This window comes from Zonotrichia albicollis, chromosome 5, assembly GCF_047830755.1.
Source record: "Zonotrichia albicollis isolate bZonAlb1 chromosome 5, bZonAlb1.hap1, whole genome shotgun sequence".
NCBI classification, from domain to species: domain Eukaryota; kingdom Metazoa; phylum Chordata; class Aves; order Passeriformes; family Passerellidae; genus Zonotrichia; species Zonotrichia albicollis.
Genome location: NC_133823.1, coordinates 35,807,419 through 35,820,959, shown reverse-complemented (window position 1 = coordinate 35,820,959; position 13,541 = coordinate 35,807,419).

The window sequence follows — 13,541 nt, the reverse complement described above, 5'->3', positions numbered from 1 at the left end:
TGAGTCAAAGAGTAACATCTCTGTTCAATCAGGATTCAGGCTCCTGCAGTCCAGGATCTAGCCTTTGTCAAACGTGTAGTCATTAGAGCACTAAGCTGGAAAAGACCTGGTTCCTAGGCTCAATTCAAAAGGAGTCAAACACACCTCGCTGACTTGCCAGGTGCAGTTGTGCATTCTGGTCTATGAAACCATTAAAAAGCTGAAAAGGCTCAGCTTCTCCTTTTCCTACTGATTCCTGGCAGGAAACTGGAATTCATTTCTGCCTCTGATGAAAGTGCTTATGTGACATTGAGCACATCTGAAATGTTCACAAAGCATACCCTTCCCCTTCCCTATGATGCAAAAATGGAAGCTGTGCAATGAACAGAAGAATAACTAAGTATTTTAAAAATTACATCCTGGGTGTCTCACATTAGGACCATGATTCTATTTGAGACACAACCTCAATACATCTGTGCTCCAATTTGAGTGTGGGATAATTTTAGATAGCAGTCCCACAAACTAGTGGCAAGTTTGAAATATTGGATTCTTTGACAATGAACATCAAAAAAATCCAGGAAAAGCAATTCTTCACAGCAAATAAAATTAAAAAAAATTAAAGCACTTGTCATGGTAGGGCTATATCTCAGACAAAAAGAAACTAAATTGTGACATACGTGTTCACAGAAATAATGTCACTCTGTGCAATGCATACAACAGCAAAATGTCTCTCACTGTCAAATTAAGTACTAGACTCTTGTGGATATTTACAGTCATCTGTGTCCATGTTAATATTTTTAATTTGAATTCTAGACTGTAGAGCTTTATAACTCTTCAATATTTTTGATAAGCACACATTATATTATGAGCTCATGTGCAATTACCCTCCTTTCAACATAGATATGTAGGGCTGAGCTAGGCAGCCATTTCATTCTCTTCAGTTTTATTTTATAGTCATTATTAATGACTAAGCAAATTCACTGGTGAAATTTAAAATTGTTTGCAAGTTTTTGTTCTGTTGTCCTTATAGCTGTAACTCTTTGATGACTTCCTGATCAGTGCATAAACCAAAGCAATTTAAATACAGTAGGTATACAAAATAGAGTAGCAATTGACTCACTGTTCTTTCTGTACTACAGATCGGAATACTTTGTTCCAGGTCTGTAAAATTCTGATATCCAAGAAAGGGTGTTCTCTATCAGGTTCACACCCCGTAAAAGAAATTCTTTTTTGAAATTATTTGAAAATGAACATGCTCAAAGTAAGGCGTATGTCATTTTTACTGATGGCTGATAAAGGAAATGCCATCTATGAAGCAACAGTAAAACTTTTTTAGTACAAAGGAAAGTATTTTAGCTTAACACATAATCATATCCAGAAATGACAGTGTGGGAACAATAGATGATCTTCACTACGTTGCTTGCAGCAGATACTGTGCTACAAGTATTTGAAAATCCAAGAAACTATGTCACTTTTGATCAGTGCAGTACCCAAAAAAGGAACAATTTTGAACACTCAGCTATAAAAAGCTTTGAAAAATGTTAATGTTTATTTATAATGCTGTCTCTACTTTTCTTCCCTATTTCTTAGTTTGTGATCTTTTTGTAGAAGGTACTATGGAGAAAGTATATAACTTGACAGTTTTCTTTTCAACATACAGGGCTTCAAATGTGCAGCTGCATACCATGTTTGTATAAGTCTACAAAAATTCTTTATTGAACCCAGGCAGGACAATGGATCCTGATGCAAGGTTTGAAATTTCTCTTTGTTAACCTTTATGGAGTTCCTGGTAGCCATCTCTCCAGGCTGTTGAGGTCTTTTCAAATGACAGCATAACCATGTGGTGTATCAACCTTAGCAGCTTTGTATCATCTGAAAATTTCTGGGGATGCACTTTGTCCCGTGTACTTCATTAATAATTTTTTTTTTATACCTTTAGTCCTTTCATCTCTTAGACAGGTAGAATATTAGAACTGCAGAGTCATTCAAAAATAGTTGCTGAAGGGGCTCTTTTTCAGTTCAATGACTTGAAAGACAGGGAAGATTTAGTCCAGCCTCATTTCTGCTAGAAAAATCTGCAATGTTTTATCAGTGTAGAACGTTTTTCATGTAGTCTACAAATACTCCATCTAGCAAAGAGTATTGTTCTCCTTTCTAAACATTGCAGGGAAAAATTAAAATTTTATCAACCACAGAAAAGTTATTTTCTGTATAATCAGCACAATGTCCTTTAGCACAGGTGTTTCCATAATGATGATATATTGTAAAAATTCATGGTGTTCAATGGCTCTCACACTTGTATTTCCACCTCATCTGTCACATGTCTGTATAACTCCACCCTATGCTCTCAATAGTCTTGAAACTATGTTGATAATGCAAAACAAATGTTCTTTCTAACTTAATTTTCATCACTAAATTTAACTTCATATTACAAGGAAATACATTTATTTATTAGCTGTCTAGAAAGGAGGAAGTGTTTTTATCATTACGTGGACACAGCAGTGAAATTCCTTTAATGAGACTTCCAAAAGTACAGCAGAGTCTTCTCTAAATGACCAGCATCCACAATCATGTAGGCGACTTTCCAATTATTCTGAGGTAGTCAGATGTACCCCACATATTTAGACAAAAATCAAATTACTCAGTACCTCTTGCAACTCGCAAGATAAATTACCTCCAAGTTATTCAAATTCATTCAACTCCTAGCGACTTAATACATCCTTTAAACCTTTAAACTAAATAATTTTTATTTAGTATGTGTTTCATTTAATATACATTTATTATGCCTGGATTTAAGTTTTAAAAGAGATGAAGTCCAGCTTTTAGTATGGGGTTTTCAACATCAGATAAAATTATGTCAGTGAATAGAAATTTTATGATCACAATTTCAGAAAGGCAATATTTGTCAACACAGTATGTGCCTGAACAATTTCTTCCCTTTTTTTAATATCTGAAAAAATATTGGTTCATAATATTACAAGATCTCATAATTGAGTATTAGCAGAGTATTTTATAAAAATATATCAATGCCTGTACTTTAGCAATATCATTTTGCAATAGCAATATAACAGCAGAGGCTAAGTAGTAAATAGTATTTTAAAGTATTTTAAGTCCAAATTTTTCAAGTTAAGCTCCTAATTTGGCTATTGCATGAGAGGAATATTATGTGGCATTTTAAGCTGACTATTCTAATATTTTGCTTTAAGAACTTTTAAAAATAACTTTTGGTATGCAATTAAAAAAAAAAAAAAGTTTTATTAAAAAATAAAAAGGAAAAAGAAAAAAGGAAAAGGAAAGGACTTGTTGATTTAGGGCAGCTCACTTCAGGGACCTCCTGGTTAACACTGGGTTGAATGAAGTGGTATTTGACTAGCTGACCACAAATCATTTTTCTCACAGTAAGGAAAGAAAACAGAAAACCTGTCAAAAAATTGTGCAGAGGTTTTTCAGTAAGGCTGATAGTCACATGTGTGGTTATTAAGAATGGAGGTAAATATGTGTGTTTAATGTGATGCATAGTAGTTAGGATGTTGTACTGCAATACTAGGACTGAGATGTCACAGTCTATAAAAGTTATTCACTGTAAGACCAGTCTGTACCAGCCCAAATCCAGCATAAATTAAAATTAAGAAAAAAAAAAAAAAAAAGGAAGAATTGTAAGGGTTAAAAGCACTTTCATTTTCTAGAATATAAAATACTTATTGATATAACCCCTGAGCCATTCTTGTATAACTGCTTGTACAATTTGTCTTCTTACCCCCACTTGCACTGCTGTTTGACACTACATGTGGTGTTCAAGAAGTAAATCTATGTTTCAGGGGCAGTAGGCAGTGAAAATACATAGCAAGGTACTGTAATCTTCATCAGTGTGCAGATGGCAAAAAGGTGAACTTCTTTTGGCCCTGTTTATACTGACCATTCATTTAATTTCAACAACAAATTTGTTATCTATTTAGTCTCTTCCCCCCGCCTCTATTTATCATCATACAGTTCATGTAATAAACACATTTATGCATTAATTTAATTTCATGCACAATACCAGTACTTTTTCAAATGAGTAACTTTTATGCTTATGCTTGGATTTAAATTCAGAAAGTCTATATAAGATTTTTGCATCATGCTTGAAAAAAGCAGATTCCACAAGTTATTGCTGAAATAAGTGCAAAATTACTGAGTAATTTTCTGTAAGTATATTAGTATAGAAAACTGGGAAGAGATGTGATAGTAGTCTTCAAAGAGAAAGCAAAAAGCGTTTTTCATTCAAAATAGGAAGAAAATGAAATTATAATTTCACATTCCTGTAAAGATATTCAGACTGGACATTAGGAAAATACTCCTAAGCACTGAAGTAATTAGTCTATGGTTGTCATTGAAATGTTATAGTTAGAATTTTCAATTAAAGACTAGCTAAAATTTCCTGGTAGTCATCTAGGGATTCCTAGACTTGCTTGGATTAGGTGGATATATGGTTTAAATCTCAAGCACTCATCTAGGCATTTTTTGGATTTCTAGTTGTCCATATTTCCCATAATTTGAGGATTTCTGTATTGGCACGGTAATGTAATATTTTTATTCTGCTTAAATCCAAATAATTTTTTCATTATTATGACATTATTTAGGTTTTTTGTTTGTTTGTTTTTTGGAACCTCTGTTGTGCAACCACACACTGGCATTTCTTTGTTCTCATATATACAAAGAAGAAACAATTACACTTAGTGAGAATAATACTTTAGAGCAAAGGAGGAGGAAAACAAAGTGAATAAAACCGAAATTCTGCACAAGACAACACAGACACAATCTTGATTAAATTCAGAAAACTTCAGTATTGTTCTTTTCATTTTTTCAGTCACTTTCAGAGTGCAGAGCAGATTATAAAATGCAAATATTCAGAGAGACCATGATTTGCTTCTATTTTGCTTGAGTCCAAAGCAAACAGAGAATGGTCAGTGTGGTCTGCAATGTGTGGAGAAGTCTGAAAACACTGCAAGTACCTACGAAAATGTAAAGGCAGTACAAAACATTAAATATCCAGTGATTTCATTATAACATTAGCATAAGGCAGGAATTTTTTATTCAATTTTCTCAAATTGGAGATTACATAATAGGAAATAAGGATAATTTCAGGTGATTTTTTATAAAAAGGAGTCTTAAATTAAAAGCTACAATTCTAATTTCCCACATGCTGTTCTCATGGAAATCACACATTCAGAACTTTATTAAAAAGCTGATAGTATATGTAGGATAACATTGTTTTTAAAGGAATATGGGAGATAGTTCTTTTCCTTGCCTTGAATTTGATAGTTTTGTGACTTCTGTAGTAAATCGCATTTTCATAAACGTTGGTATGGATCATGGCACAGGAAAGGGAATGCCCTCAGAATTTTTGTGTTGATGTAGTTAGTTAATCAGCTATTTTCTCAAAGATTCATTAACAAAATAGGTCTTCTAGTCTGTGAATTTTATTCAAAAGACAAAAATTATATTGAAATATTGCAGAAAAAATTTAGAACTATAGCTGTTGTAACTTGGCTTGAAGTAAGTTCTTTTACTAGAGAAGCCTCCTAGTGCTTTGTTGATTTCCACTAGCAGAATATGAAGGATGAGGATACTAACTCTCCTGAAAAAGTTATCAATATATTTCCTTAAGAAGTTATCTGAAAAAATCTGTTTTGGGACTTCCATTGCTGATATTTGTGTCCAGAAAAATATTGCACAGAGATGCAATTAGTAGGGAATTATGAACATAAGTTTCATGAGAAAAATCAGGCAGCATAAGCATGTATATGTGTAGGAACAGAACTTTACTCTTACACAAAAGAGGTTAACAAAATGTCAATGTATAATAATTGAAATTCAAGATGTGGTTGAATTTTAGTAATTTTAGTAAAACTGCAATAACTTAAAAAAGTCAATGTATAATAATTGAAATTCAAGATGTGGTTGAGTTTTAGTAATTTTAGTAAAAATGCAATAACTTAAAATGAAGACTTCCTTCTCAGCAACTTACCTGCAGTAAGTTATTATGTGAATAATCTCTATTCATTTCAATATAAAATTTAACTGTATTTGGGCTTTCTCCAAGTCAACAGTAAGAGTTGGACTCCCTGCTTCTTAAGCTGCCCCATTTCAATCTGGAACAGATATCTGACTATGCATTTTTATTGTAAAACAAGTCAAACAGAGTAACTGCGTAAAACTATAAGCTTTCCTTGGAACAACAAAATAGTATATAGTAGATTTAATGTGCCTTATAATATATTGGGTTTATTTTAGCATATTCTGGAGTCTCCAAACTATGTGGATTCTGTTAGAAGAGCAGCCTAGAAAGTCTCAGTCAACATATATGCAATGGAACACAGATCAATTATAATTTTACCAACATGCAAACTTCATTATTTTAATCCACATATCTCCCATCAAAGCAAAAAAAAAATCAGCTGGTGTTCTGTTTTAGGACTGTAAAGCAGCCTGGTGTACATAATATATGTTCTGTACACAAATTTCCCCTGGCAGTGTCTAGCAACTGTTACTGTCTTGTGAAGAAAGAGTTTCAAATATATGCATGCAAATTGTTCTCACAGCTTTTCCCTGGGAAAATTCTAGCAACTTTTACACTTTTCTGGAACTTCGCCGCATCACTGAGAATTTCAAATAACAAAGGGTGATTAATTAAAAAAAGGGCATTACTGCCAATCCGACCTCTAGCTTTTAAAAACAAAGGTGGCCTATACATATATATAAAACTCACACATGTATGCATCTTTTATCTATGTAAACATAAACAAAAATTTAAGAGGATCTACATGTTCTAGAACATTTTTATTACTCAGCTGAATATGACTGGGAGACCTAGACCCTTTAGAATATAAACTTTTGACAGGCAATGCTTAGAAGATGGTTTTGTGACCAAGTCATTGTAAAGGAGATTAAGATCTGTATGCATTTCCAGCAAAGTGATTCCTTCAAAATAGCTGTCTGTCTGTTTTCTCACCTTCTTCAGTAATGAAAAGCAGCATGCCACATTTACAGTGAAGAATTTATTGCCTCATTTTCTCATTTGCTATGACATAAGAACACTCACAGCATCAGTGCTACTTATAAAGCCCTCCACAGTATAATTATCTCATGTTAAATTCTCCATAGCAGCATGCCATTGGTATTCCAATCTGACTTCCTTGATTTCCATATATAGCAGTATTTCACAACAATAGTTATTTCTAGAGTGTAATTCCCCTAAAATCTACATATTTTAGTTTCTGTCCTTGATATGTACATAGACATAAGCATTTGATAGTCTCATTTTTTCAGACCCACCCTCTCCCGCCCATTTTATGAATAAAGTGGTCAGGAATTTTTATAAAGCACATAAAGGAGGAAATAATTATTAGAATGAAAAATCTTCCAGCTTTTTATATAAAAATATGGATTATCTAGCAAGCCAGCATTTCATATTCATGGTCATATACTTTTCAGGCCTTATTTTTTGAAACGTAATGTTTAGAAGTAAACTAGGACAGGAAAATATTGCAATAATACTTTATTTTCCTACTTAAATAACAAAAATAACAACAGAATAAGACTAAGCATAAAAAGTAGGCACACATTAGATTCATAAGGGAAATTATGAGAATGAATCAAGCTGTGTAATTCTCTTTTTGAAGTTCATAGCAAATGTTATTGAGTTTAACAAGAACAATATTAGGCATTAATCACTGCTTTAATATTAAAATTTAAGAATGCATTATACCACATCAAAGTTCACAGAACTTATGAATATGTTTCTATTTAAACATACATTAAAGTCTTTTGCTGACTAGGAATGGCTTCCTAAATGAAAACCTGATACAATAAATATCACTTTTTCTCGAAACTAATTAATTTCCTACTGTTATCTTTTCATTGTTGTTTTTCAAGTGCATGGTGACATTTTGTCATATTCACCTATTTTAGATGAAAAGATGGTTTGATTTTAAAAATCAATATTGGCTTTTTGGACTTATCTTTGCTTGCATTAATACCTTGCTGTGCAGAATATATGAAGATGGTCACAGCAGAGATCTCTTTAATCCTCACACTAGGTTATGTCTTTGATCATCTATTAACTGAGACTATAGTATATTAACTTTCAGCTGAGTCAAGATAAAAGGTTTCTGTGAGTGGAAAGTTTCCTTCTCTGCTGTTCAGCTCTCTTGGATATTAATAACAAGCAATATATGAGCTGTCTTTCATTATAAACAATGTAGACTGGAGAGAACTAATGCTCAAACACATTTTTCTGCATAGATTTACTGTGTTTGATACATTGACAGAACTTCATATGACTTCATATCTCTTAAAAGAAGAAAGCCCTTGAAAAGAGTGAAAAAAAGGAAAAGCAAACATAGGCTTTGAAGATGTAAGTAAACCGATGTCATTATAGATTAAAGTGAAAGAGTAATAGTCCACACAATTTTGTAAAAATTAACTTTACCGAGTGGTTTAAAAGGCTTTTTCAATTAGTTCTTTTGAATCCTACACCATCTTTGAGTTAATGAGTCAGAAGAACTCAACTGGAGCCACGCTTCGATAGACTACAAGTCTGTTTTAGTCCCATATCTTTAATAATGACCAGAGGCTGATATTTCAGAGAACAAGTTTGGTAAAACTGGCAGACAGAATTAAATGTTCTTATATTAATCTTCCAATTAGATATGTAGTTTAATATTTGTTTCAAAAATGTTGTAAGAATTTTCATACCTCTGACTATTCTGCATATGCTAAGTATCCTAACATTAAAAAAAAATTAAAAATTGGGATTTCTCTGTTTCAACAGCTTTCATGTTGATCAACAAAATATATTAATTATAAATTATGATAACATACCTACAATTCCTTTGATATTTTTCACTTTTATTATTCTTTCATTTGGAAATAGGGAGAATTTATGAAGCAGGATATATGGCTGGCAGCCTAATACTTGTCTGTTACCATGCAGTGTTTAGCTACAGTGCTGTAGCAGCGCTACCTATTAAGTTAAACAAGAAATTACTACTTTCTTTTTTTTTTCCTCTGTTAATTAAACTTGATATTTGCTCAAAGTTCTGCTGTTAGACATTTTCTGTACTTCCATTTCCTTTTTCTTATGGCTGTAATGCTTCCTTTAACATTTTCTCCATGTGAAACTAAATGTGAAAAACAAAATTCTGTGAAGCAGAATGTTCGGAAAGTGAAGATGGGAAAAATTGGTTTTGGTCCAACATAAAATTGTTGAAAATGTGTTTCTTGTACATTAAAGAACCTGGGTTTTAGCATTACACTCCTCTTCAGTTGTTGTTGATGAAAATAACCATAGACAGTAATGATCATTAGGAATACTTTTTGAAAATTAGTGCCAGGGAGATTTTTTATATATTCCTCGTTGTTGAGCTGCATTTTTTTTATTTTATTTATTTTGCTTTTAAATATGTAATATGTTAACTAAATACCACACATTAGTTCTTTCTAGCAAAGGAAACAATTGAAACACTAATATGCACATTTTTAGTGTATTCTTCTTTCTATCAAACAGAACTTTAAGTGGAGGGTTTTTTTCTTCAATTTTCTGCAGCAAAGAAATCTATGAAGGGAAGAGTTGCACCGGGAAGTAATAGCTGTTATCCTATTCCTGGTTTCACTGTATACAGTTTCATGATTTCTTTTCATTTGATGAGCAAAGGAAAATAATCCAGGAAGTCAAATAGAGTGTTTTATCAATGCATCTGTAGTGATAAGTAGGGTTAGTAATGCAATGGGTAAGCAGATCAAAATCCGGAGTGTACGAGGTTATGCAATACCAGCAGTGGATGAGAAAAGCAAAACATAATTTTTTGAAAGTTCAAGATGCCTCACAATAACCAGATGGAGATCAAGGACAAAAGTCTTCACACCAGGAAGAAAGCCACATTTTTGCTAGCTACGGAAAAGTATCATATTTGTTCTTTGACCTTTTTTCCTCTTACAAAAAGTGGAAAGAGGAAAGGCAAGGATCATCTTTTCCAATAGAATCAGTTCAGGAAGTTGCTAGAGAAAGATTCCAACTTAATCTGAAAGAGACAAGTAGAGGCTAGCTGACAGACTGAAGAAGGTGAAAATATTTTTTGTTATATATAATCCTAATGTGCTTCCTTTAGGGGAAGAATATTGCTACCATGAAGCTAAACATATTTTGGTCTTTAAATTCAGCCTAGAGAGCAAGTTAACTCTGACCCCTCTCATGGATAACAAAATGTTCACAACACTGCCTATGGAGATCATTAAAAGTAGACTAGGGGTCACCAGCAAAAGCTTGGTTCTCTTGTTCACTGTATTTAAAGAATAATGCCGTGTGCCTCCATAGAATTCACAAAGCAGTTGGAAAGCAAAGAACACAGAGGTCAGGGGAGGCACATTTATATTTTGAGGATATGTGAAAACCAGAATTTTTTTTTTTGATGGGCTGCATGTTAAAGGTCTCTGATACCATCTACTAAGATTTTGAAGAACATTACAGGCTATCTGAACATTTACGTGGTTAAGATACAGATGACTGGTGCAGCTCCTTGCTTCAGTCCTTTTCCTTCACTGCCATGAAATGGGAAATAGAGGGGTTTTGGCCCCAAAAATAGTAACAGTGCATCACAGAGGACTCTTCTGTGCTCCAGAAATATCTCTGCTAGTACAATTTGCATTCCAAGACTTTGTGGTCAGAGACATCTCCCTTCTCTCTGTCATTGTTTCCCGTGAATCGCACTTTGGAACATTGGATCCTTTGGACCCCACATGCTTAACGAATTTGTTAACCCAAACTTTTTGATGCCTAAGAATATGGGAAATTTACATGAAAGAAGAGGTTTTCATTAGAATAATAAAACCCAAAGCAAATAAACAGTCAAAATCTAATGCTAATCCATTTACCAGCTTGTATTTATGCTTGTCATCTTGGTATTTATGATTATACTATGGCACCTTGTGAAACACCTTAGGGACTTACAGTAAAGCAGAGTAAGTATTTTGTTAGCACAAGAGATTTTGTTAAGTAAGAACATGAGGTCATTTTGACAGTGATTTGAATTTCAAATGCACATCAAGAGACAAAACTGAGAACAGATTTTAAGTCAAACTAGGCTTTTTCTCAAGAATATGCTTCAATTCTTTTCAAACAAAAATCCCTACTTCTCCTGCTGGAAATCATCAGAGAACAGAAATTCAAAAAGTATCAGACAAATATTCAAACATGTTCAAAGCGACATTTTTAGCTCTAAAATATTTTATGTGGGAAATACACGTAGTTGGGTTGGCCTTCAAAACACCAAATTACAGTTAGCAGAGCTTATTCACTTGAAGCCATTTGGCCCTCTGGAGCATCCTCAAAACATATTGTGTACTTCAGAAATCTTTATAATGACTCTGTTCATTTTCATAGTACACTAATACTGATTTATAATTTTTAAATTAAATTATGCAAAAAAGTATTTGACTTAAATGTGATGGAACTTGGCTGTTGTGAGATATTCTTTCAACTACTGAACTCAAATTTAAGAAAATTCAGGCCTAACAAAATCACAAGGCTATAATCTGAAGAAAATGATGGCCATTTCCTGGTATACTTTGGCCAGATAAATCACCTTTTACTGTAATTGCCAAGAACTATCGGAATACACAAGCTTATCTGGCTTGATATTACACAGGGCTCTTGGAAATGAAACTAACCACATTTTGTCGAGCTCTGTTCTTTCTTTATCTCTTAGAATTTTATGCTTTCTCCTCCTTGTGTAGAAGGCACCTCCATGCCTTTTATAAAGTTTTGGGTAACATGCCATTGAGGTAATTACAAGAAGGGAACTATGATGGACATTATTCAGCTACCAGGCAGTATACTGCCATTACTGCAATTTGTTGGAAGTTAGCCAAAATCCACATCCTCTAAGATGCCTAGACATCCTTGTACAAAGTGTATAGTCAGTAATTATATTTCTCCACCTTGAATTTCTTATGAGAAAGGAATGTGTTTAAATTATTTTCAAAAGGTCGTTTTGGCTTATATTTTTCCACCTTGAATTTCTTATTATAAACAGTTTAAATTACTTTGGAAAAGTTTTTTTGGGTGGTGTTTCTTCAACTTTCAAACATTATTCTTCTTTACAGTTATGTTAACTAATTGATCTATATATCGATCACATTCACTTTCATTAATGATCACTCTAGTCTTCCCATCCTGAAAATAAAAATAAACGGATAAAAAATTAAATGTTTTGGAAATTATGCCTCTGATGATTGCACACTGCCAAATCTGCCTGATCTTTATTTTTGTCTGATTATGTAGCTTTATGGCTGCCTGAGTAGAACACCTAGACAGCTAATGAGTCAACATTTCTGAAAACAAACAAGATTTGCTTCACATACTAAATCTGTTTTCTCTTGAGAATTTAGAAGCGTAAAACATTTTAATTTCACACACTGATAACACATTTTCTCAAGTATATTTTGATGCACGTAGTTTATAAGGAAATTACTGATTTAAGGAAGTCAGTTGTGAATTCTAAGTATTACAATTCCTCATTGTTGAATTTTTTTTTGTCATCAAGTCAAAAAACCATAGACATCAGTTTTTTATAAGCTAGCTTAAAGAATATTTCACTTCATAGAGACAACATATGTGACTGTTATGGTCTGCGAAGATATCTTCATAAAGTTTGACAGCAGGAAGTAAAAAGTTACAGAACAAATTTGAGGAAAAAAAGCACGGAGGGTTTTTTTTTTTAAATTAAGTGTCTTGTTAGTTTCTTAGTGCTTTGTATAACTTTATGTTTTAGATTCAGGTGACATAGTCATTATAATAACATTAATATTTTTCAATATAAAATACATATTTTTATGTACTGAATGGATTTGAGCTCTATATATCACAGGAAAATATGGAGAAAAAAATAATTTTATCAAAACTACTAAAGCAAACTTCTGGTCAGTAAATAAATTTCTGAAGCTGAAAAAATTATCACTGTAGCAAAGATGCACCATCTTTTTCAAAGCTTCTCAAGTCATGAATCTAGACAACTAATGGAGGTTTATTAATAAACGCTCCCCATAAGTTTGAGGTCCACTTACACTGCAGATAAGCCAATTTCTCTCACTACCACTGGCTTATAGAATATATGTTCTCCGATGTTGCCAAAACTCCTCCTGTCCTGCAAAAAGATTATGAGTTGTTTAGGATAAGATGGAAAGGGACTGATTTTTCTCTGATTCGTTTCTTCAGTAATCTTTTCTTTGATGAGGCTCCTGCATATCTCTCTCCAAAAGACCTAGCTTTTCCTTGGGCTTCCTGATTTGGGAAGTTTACTGATAGAAAACTAATTGGAGAAAGGTTTTTTTTCTTTTCCTTTTCTTTAACTAGACTCTTAAAATGAAAAATAACTGGAACTAGAAGGATTAGATGGAATTTTGCACTGATGATGGTAAATACTTATTTTAGATAAAACAGATTAGGTCATCACAGATTTTTCTCTTAGTTATGTGATAAAAAGGTTTCTAGTGGGACAGTGTGATTGAAGATGACAGAGAAGAGA